The sequence below is a fragment of the Stenella coeruleoalba genome (assembly GCF_951394435.1).
Source record: "Stenella coeruleoalba genome assembly, chromosome: X".
NCBI classification, from domain to species: domain Eukaryota; kingdom Metazoa; phylum Chordata; class Mammalia; order Artiodactyla; family Delphinidae; genus Stenella; species Stenella coeruleoalba.
In genome coordinates this window covers 111328257-111336277 of record NC_137152.1, presented here as the reverse complement: position 1 = coordinate 111336277, position 8021 = coordinate 111328257, and the positions used below count along the sequence as shown (strand labels likewise).

General features: G+C 39.5%; 1 long non-coding RNA gene across 1 annotated transcript; it reads right to left on the bottom strand.

Annotated features, from left to right (window-relative positions):
- Positions 1-6516: 6516 nt before the first annotated feature.
- On the bottom strand, positions 6517-7643 carry LOC307180509. Its single transcript, XR_013825756.1, has 3 exons — positions 7567-7643; positions 7081-7201; positions 6517-6908 (listed from the first exon to the last, which is right to left on the bottom strand). It is a non-coding gene; the product is annotated as an uncharacterized lncRNA (long non-coding RNA).
- Between the last annotated feature and the right edge of the window lie 378 nt (positions 7644-8021).

Below are 8021 nucleotides of genomic sequence, written 5' to 3'. Positions count from 1 at the left end.
AGGATAGAGCTATGCACTGACTGTACTTCTAAAAGCTTCGTGTCTTTTTATAACACCAGCCAGAGAAGCCACTTCCTTTCCTCCCTGACTTTTTGTACCAGAGTTCCAAATGCCACTCAGAACTGAGCTAGGAATCAAACATTATTACCGATAATAATAATCTGAAAATGCTATTTACTGTGCTGGGCACTGGGCAAAGCACTTTACCTGCATTAGCCCATTTAATGTTCACAACAACCCTATGGGTCTGGTCCCTGTGATGACCCTTCATTTTATAGATGAGGCCTAGAAAGGCTAAGTAACTTCTGAAGTTCTCACTAATTGGAAACGGCAGAGCTAAGGCCGGAACCCAATTTATTTTGACCCGACATAGAGTGATACTTCCTTTGGAAAGAAAAAGAACTTCCTGGACTCTTGGGATTGCTGCCATTTTGGAAGTTAGTCAACTTGTACGTGTATACCATAGCACTGAGTCGCCGTTCTCAGCATCTCTCAGCAACTCCTACTGGAAACAGAATTTGGAGAGGGAACCTCCAAAACCCAAATGTGATGGAGAATAAAAATGGAATGGTTTTATAATACTTTTAAGAAACAAAACAACATTTATACATGCCATGTTTCTGTTGTCTCAATATTAAATTTTAAAAAGATCTTATGGAAATAAAACAAATTAAAGTACAAGACCAGAAAGCACATACATAATGATTATAGAAACACAGAAGTGTTTCCACGGAAGAGAAAATTTAAATGAATTTCAATGAAGGGAAATAAACAGAACACTGAATGCTTTTATTGGAAACGAGCTACACTTGAAGAAGTGTACTTTGCAAGCCCCTGAATTTCAAGTTCTGATAGCTGTCAGATAGCATTGTCATATTGTGGAGGAAAATGTGCTCAGTTTCTGCAGATGGGCCTATTTCTGGCAGTTACTAGCTTAAAAATCACTTGTAAAGAATTAGGTAAAGGATAATACGAAAGGCCTCGGGCATCAGGAAGTACTTTCTCTTGGATTTCATTGAGTGAGATCAGTTTGCAACCTTCAAATTTTGTGTGTAGTATTTTTTAAAGGAATATCTATTGGATAACTAATAAAAGAAAAAAAAACACACACTTTTCTGTCTCCTGTACTCCTCCAAAAAAGCTCTTAAAAAACAGCATCAAATCCTTTTCAAAAGCATGCCTTCAGTGGCCATTTTACTTGCCACCAAATGCTTGGCTTGAGCTCACTTGAAAATCCTAGTGCGCAGCCATACTGAGGGTCTCCTGTCCTAAAACGCAAGCCTGACAAGGAAATCATCATGGCCTCTATATCCCAAGTCAGTCTGAAAATGTCATGGCTTTCATGAGAACTCAAGCTGACTCAGTGCCAGCTACATGCAAGACGTACTACACTATCTGCTGGGAAGGGCACAAAGATGACTAATGCCCAGTCGTTGCCCTCAGGGAGATCTGTCATCTAGTGAAGACAAATGGAATCCACAAATCGGGAACCAGATGACTTGGACGAGTCTCTCTGGGTTGCCATTTTGTATCCAAAACATGACACCAGTTAACATTCTCTAATTCTGTGAATGTGAATACCCCAGAAATAATACAGATCATAACTGCTGGAAAAGTTCAGAGGGGAGAGGCTACTGTACATAAAGACATTCTACAACCCCTACCTCTCCACCCCCAAAACACAGACATGGCATTGTGCTGACTGGCATCTTTAAATTATTAAATTTTTTCTGAGGGAAAAGCTTGGAAAATTGCAAATGGCACTTTTCAGGCCATGGTCACAAGGAAGCAGGCACCTCATGTGACCGGCCCATACTCTGAGTAACGGGCCCAGGTTGGAGTAGTCAGTCCATAGAGGTTGTGTCTACACAATCGGAAACACCTACACAAATCCAGAGCATCATCTCAACGATACATTTTATCCATAGAGTTGTCTGGGATCTTGCAGATGTAGCCTCCAGATCAAATGAGCAAAATGCAGTTTTTGAGTTTCTGTCCAGTTAGGAGTAGGATTTGCAATTCTCAAGTCTAATGGACTTGATTCCCTTCTCAAAACCCGATTTATAGAACTTCTCTACAGGTCAGTATGGTGAAAACTCTAGTGATAGGACAGCTATCATGCCCTCCCCACCCTAGCAATTTCCTGAGAGCACACTGTGTGCTGGTCATCGTGCTAGGATCTGGGGAGGCTCCAAGAGGAATGACACTCCATACTTGGCCTTGAAGATATCTGTACCTGATAAGGAAGACAGAGATCTAAAGCAGAGGTTGCCATTTTTTTTTTCAGTTTAAAATGCAACCTCATACTGAAGAAAGATTGCTAATCAATGGTTTAGTGTGGGGCATTTAGCGCTCAAATATTCACAAGACCTAGACAAGTAACCAGCCGGGCCTGGCAGAGGCTGGCAAAGTGGAGAAGGTCTGCACTGTGGGGCAGGGGAGCCACAGCTCAGTCCTAGTGAGGGCTTGTCTTGGAGAAATGGTCCAGGGTTGCCAAATCTTTTGCTTCTTCTCCCCCAAATCCAGAAATCCTGATTTTTAATAAAGTGAAATCTCTCTCAATTTTTTAATGTTAGCAGCTAATTTAAAAACATGTATTTAACACCATGCAAGGGCCAAATATGCAAGGGCAGTGAGTCCACTGCAGAAGTCTGCAGGCTGCCAATGTATCATGCTCGCTTTAACAAAGTCACGCTGACTGGGGTTTCGCTGCTAACTGGCCACCTGATTTTGTGAAAGTCTCGTGACTTCTTCTCTGGGCCTCAGTTTTCTCACCCGGAAAATGGGGTTAAATATCTATTTTCTCAGAGTGTGATAAGGAATCTAATGAAATTAAAAATGTGAAAATGATTAAGAAAAGTATTTTTAAACTACAAAGGGTGGGACTCCTGAGATACTCCAGCTTTGGCTGCTTTGCCTAACCAGCTCATTCTAATTCAGAACAGTCCCAATGGCTTCAAACAGATCCTCAATGTCTCTTCACGTTTTTGCAAGTTGAGGTGGAGCATTTCTATATAGGTGAACTTATTGCAAATGCACCCAATTCCACATGACATAAACACTGGGTTAATGGGTTTTGAATAAATAATAAAACTACATTCATGTGCATCTGATTTGGCAATTATTTAGAATCATATCAGACCCTGTCTGATGCAGAGGGCATAATTGGCCTTTCTCAGAACTACAGATTAGCACCTTTGTTCTCACTATTCAAACTGAGAGAATTCAGTTTTATAAATAGAGAGATTGGTATTGTCTCCACATCAGTTCGGGGAAATGTTTGAAATTGTGAAGTTTGGAACACCTCTTTAATTTCATTCTGGTCATCCCACCCCTAATCACATCACTCAACCAACACCGACACATAACACTGCAATTTCTAATAAACAGCTGCATTAAGGCCAGTTAAGCTGGAAAGTCCATTGTGAATTTAGAGACTGTAGCTCTGCCGAATGACAAGTCAAATCAGTCCTCAAGTTTACCTCAGCTATTCCGCTTGTCTCTTTTAGAGAAACAACATGTAGCCCCATTTGTTTTCTTTGGGATCAAATTTTGTTCTGAGGTTTTAGTTTACTGCCTCAAACATCAAAACCCAACTTGTAGAAGGGGCTGCAAGAAGCTGGGCAGGATGCATATTCTTCAGTCTCTGAAACTAGCTCTTTTTGGTAAGATTCTTATGTGGAATGTCTGGTTTTAGAATAAGGTAGAACTTCATTTGAAAGGAAACTTTTGCCTTTTGATTACTTGCCTTGAACACTCTTTTCCCCTTAATTCCATCAGGTTTTCTATAGTTCTTTCCTGTCTTTATAATCAGAGGCCAAAATGTCCCTTTCAGTCCACATACAGGAATCGAGCTGGATTATGGAAAAAACCCCAAAACTTGTGACTGAAAACTCCCACAGATTGTGCCCATGTAGGCAATCGATCTGTAAAAAGCAACTACCTATCTAACGTGAAACCGCTCTATACAGAGTTTTCAACAAACACATCATGCCAGGGAACAGATCAGGGACCCTTTCAGCTGTGATTTTGATTCTCTTTTTTTTTTAATCCAGAGATAGCTTCCCTGAAGGAGAATAGCTCCTTTGGAGACCTTTCTGTGTTTCAGGTTCTTTCATAAGCTCTACTTGGCCACTAATTTGCTTCCATGGAGAGGTGACTTGAAAACACCACAAAAATAAGCCACTGAACATGTGGATGGACAAATTTTTAAGCATTAATAAACTGACTTTTTGGAAAAAAATTAAGGCAAGAAAAATTCTTTATGGCTTGCTGATGTGAAATCTTGTCATAAGAAATGCTAGGCAAAAGAACTAAAAAGCACAGATGAAAAACGGACCTACTTCTTATTATTTTGCCTGTTCTGACCTTATACAAATACCACCATATGCGTATTTCTCCAAAATGGAACAATACTGAAACCCAACACAAGATCTCCTAAAGCACAGACTGAGGCCGCAACAAAACACTGGTCATCAGCATCATGATTAACTGCATTTTTAGATCTTGGCTCGTCTGGTTTTCTGTTATTCCAAAAATGTGTAACAACTGATTTAGCCAGTCATATCGACCCTTTGTCAAAGTGGCGGGGCCTCCTGAAGAGCATACAGAGAAATAAAATGTTTATATGAATATCTATCTATATATCTATACAATATTTTATATATAAGCAAGTTACAGAGCATTACCCTGAAAACAGGATTTTTCTTTTTCAGTGCCACTAAGGACTATTAATTCCTTAAAGCAGACGTAAAATAATGCAATTATTATTAACTAAACAACTACTATTTTTAAAAATACAACTTTGAAAATACCCAGTTAGAGGGAGCAGTGTTTGTTGACCACATTTTAAATATTTCACGATCAAGCCAAACATCCTCTACAGTACATGTGGGGAGAACCCCAACAAACAGAAATCGACAGTAACTTTCTTTCCCTGCCTTTAAGTGGACATTTCTGTACATGCTAATCACTACACTGTTGATAATAAAAACACATGAAATTCAATAATCCTATTCTGTTTTATGTCAAATAAACAAGAGTCATAAAAACTTCTCAGTATTGCCATATTTTTTGGTGTCTATAACTTTTTTTTAGTATTGCCATATTTTAAAATAAATTTACAGCTATCAACCAGCACTACACATAATAATTTATTGTACCTGAATATTTACTTCAATTGAATAAAGTCCATATGTTTCAAATAAACTGAAAGACGTTTGTTTTTTTAATCTAATTCTCCCAGTTAAACAATATACTAATTAGTCATATATTTCATAAAAGTTACAGGGATGTAATAGCAGCTTGTAAATTGCCTTGCATTGCATAATATGTGATTCCATAAATCATCACAAAGTATAAAATAATGGGCAAGACCAAAGGCTGGGTAAAAATTAAACTATAAAACATGATGTCAAAGATAAATTTATCATCTTATCTTTTTTTAAGAAGCTATGACTGGACATCTAAGAATAAAAGGAGAAACTGTCTGTGAAAAGACAACCCACTTTGTTTAGATTGCAGCCATCTTTAGAAACGGTAGAGATATACAGAGAAAACAGGATCATGCAGCCACTGATTTCCATTTTTAAGAGGAATTATTAGCTAACCAACCAGTTCAGATTTGATTACATATAAAAGGTCTCTATTTCACGTGGGGGAGGGAAAAGGATACGGGATCAGGGTAATGGGGAAGACAACATAAATAGCACTTTATCACTAACAAAATTAGAAATCGAACTGGTTTTTACTCCTCATAGGTGACATTAAAGCAGAAGAGGCATCTGGTTGCACTGTATATATTTATAACCTCATTAAGAATATTTCATCTCTCTATTTTCCTCCACTAAATTCTTTTCACTGGAATCACAAAAATAACCCCGGATTAACCAAAATGTACAGTTTGAAAATCTTTCCACAAAATGCTTTCTATTCTCTTTACTTATTCCTTCTGGATTCTGGGAGCAATGGTCCTCAATCTCTAAATTAGCGACTATTTGACATAACCCCCAGGTCCCTGCTTTCTGCATCCTTCTCTCAGAAAAGCCAGTACAGAATGCTGAATATTTTCCACCTAGACACAGATACATAAAAACAAATACTCTTAGATTTACTAAGTGTCTTAGACAACAAAGAAGAGGCAAACTTCTATTTTAAAGACAATATAGCAAAATTTCAATGAAAAATACCATGAGTGTTAATACCCATAGAATTCTAAGGAGACGTATACGCGATTTTTCTTTATATTAGTTTTCATCAAGTAAAATATGTTCCTTTATGCCATCCAACTCCAAAGAAATCACCCTAAACCAATAGAAAATTCCACTGAGATATCAAAACGTTCTTACCAAAATTCTTGAAACCACCCAACCGACTTTTTAGAATAACAAGTTTTAAAACTCGTGTACATATTAATTATACTAAAAACCTCTCCAAACTTCACTTAATTTCATTTATAGCCTCCGAAAACATGATAACTTCTTTAATACCCTGGTGCCCCCTTTTGGTGTAGCTAGATCAAGGCATTTTTTTTTCAATTAAAAAAAAAATCATACACACTCTGCGTATTCATTCACAAGACAGTAGTGTTTAACTTGGGAAATGTCGATTCACACTGCAGATGGCTCATGGCTATTAGAGCTTTTGTTCTGCCTTTACTCTTACCAGTTATTGATCTAAAACATGTGCAAACAAACAAAGCTGACTCTTTGAGTGGGAAAGGAAAAGCGTCCTTTCCCTTAGACAATCGGCATAGCACCGCTCAGATTCCTCGAGTTCTTGTCCCAGTCTTCATGGTAAATAAGTGACCCGTTACCTTTGCTACAGGACATTCAATGGCTTGCTGACGGCTGCATTCAGAAGATATTTTTTGTCTTCAATACATTTATGCTGTATGTCTGTCTATCATCCTGAGGAAAGAAAGGCTGGTGAGGCATGTATAGGTCCCAACATCTATTGACAAACAGCAAGCCCAAGAATGGAGACACAGTCTGGTAAACAAGCTTGTCAGAGGGGGAAATAAAAGTCAGCACTTTTAAAGAGTTTGACCAGAATTTAAGAAAAGGAAGAAAATTAAATAACCTTACGACTTTTCATATGTTAGAGCTGGTAATTATGCCTCAGAAGTAAGTTCTTTCCACGTTCAACAGCACTGTGTGAAGAAGACGAGCTGATTTCCAGCAGGGATATTGAATCCTTCCATCTGAAGGACCAATCAAGTGTGAAGTACAGTATAGTTTTAGATTCAATTGAAAGGAAAAAGCTTGACTACTAGTTCATAGCATGACAACTTTCATGGATTAGTTCAGACCCTATTCTCCTCCCTGAAAGGGTATCACAGCATGAAGACAGTTTTCAATGCACTAAACTTTAATAGCTGAATGGGGGAGCCAAAGCTTCCCTTTGGTCTCTATAGAAACAGTAGAGCCAAAATTTGAGGCAAAATTAAGGTCTTTGGTCTTAGGTGCCGTATCTCCCCTCAGAGGTTCCTTTTCACAAACAGACTTTGGCCCTTATCAAATGTATACTCTCGTGGGGCTACTGTAGAAAGGGAAGAGGAAAACCTACTTCATTATTTTCCCCTCTGAACTCCACACAGGCGGCCATTTCAATGAAACACCGGCGAGCCGGCTGGGATGTGTGGCTCCCGGTGTCAAAGGCAGGTGGAATCATCTGTAAGGAAAGACTACGCTTTGCTGTGGTGGTGGTGGTGGCGGCTGCTGACAGAAAGCACTTCCTGTTCATCTCCTCGACCGCTGCACCGCGCCCCGCCCGCGGCGCTCAGGCTGGAGCAGGCCCCGCCCCTCCCTCCTCTCCCTCTGCCTTCCCACTCACCTCGGCCCTGGCCGTTTTCCCACAGCGGCCTCCACGGCTGCTCCTGCATCGTGCGCCCTCCCCTGCCCCACGTCCTCACAGTACACTGGCAGAAGAAAGAGGTGCTTCAAGAACACTGAGGGCTGTTAAAGGTGGCACAAGCGAGACGCTTTATTAAGAATCTACCGTGCTTGAATGTCCTTTGTCAG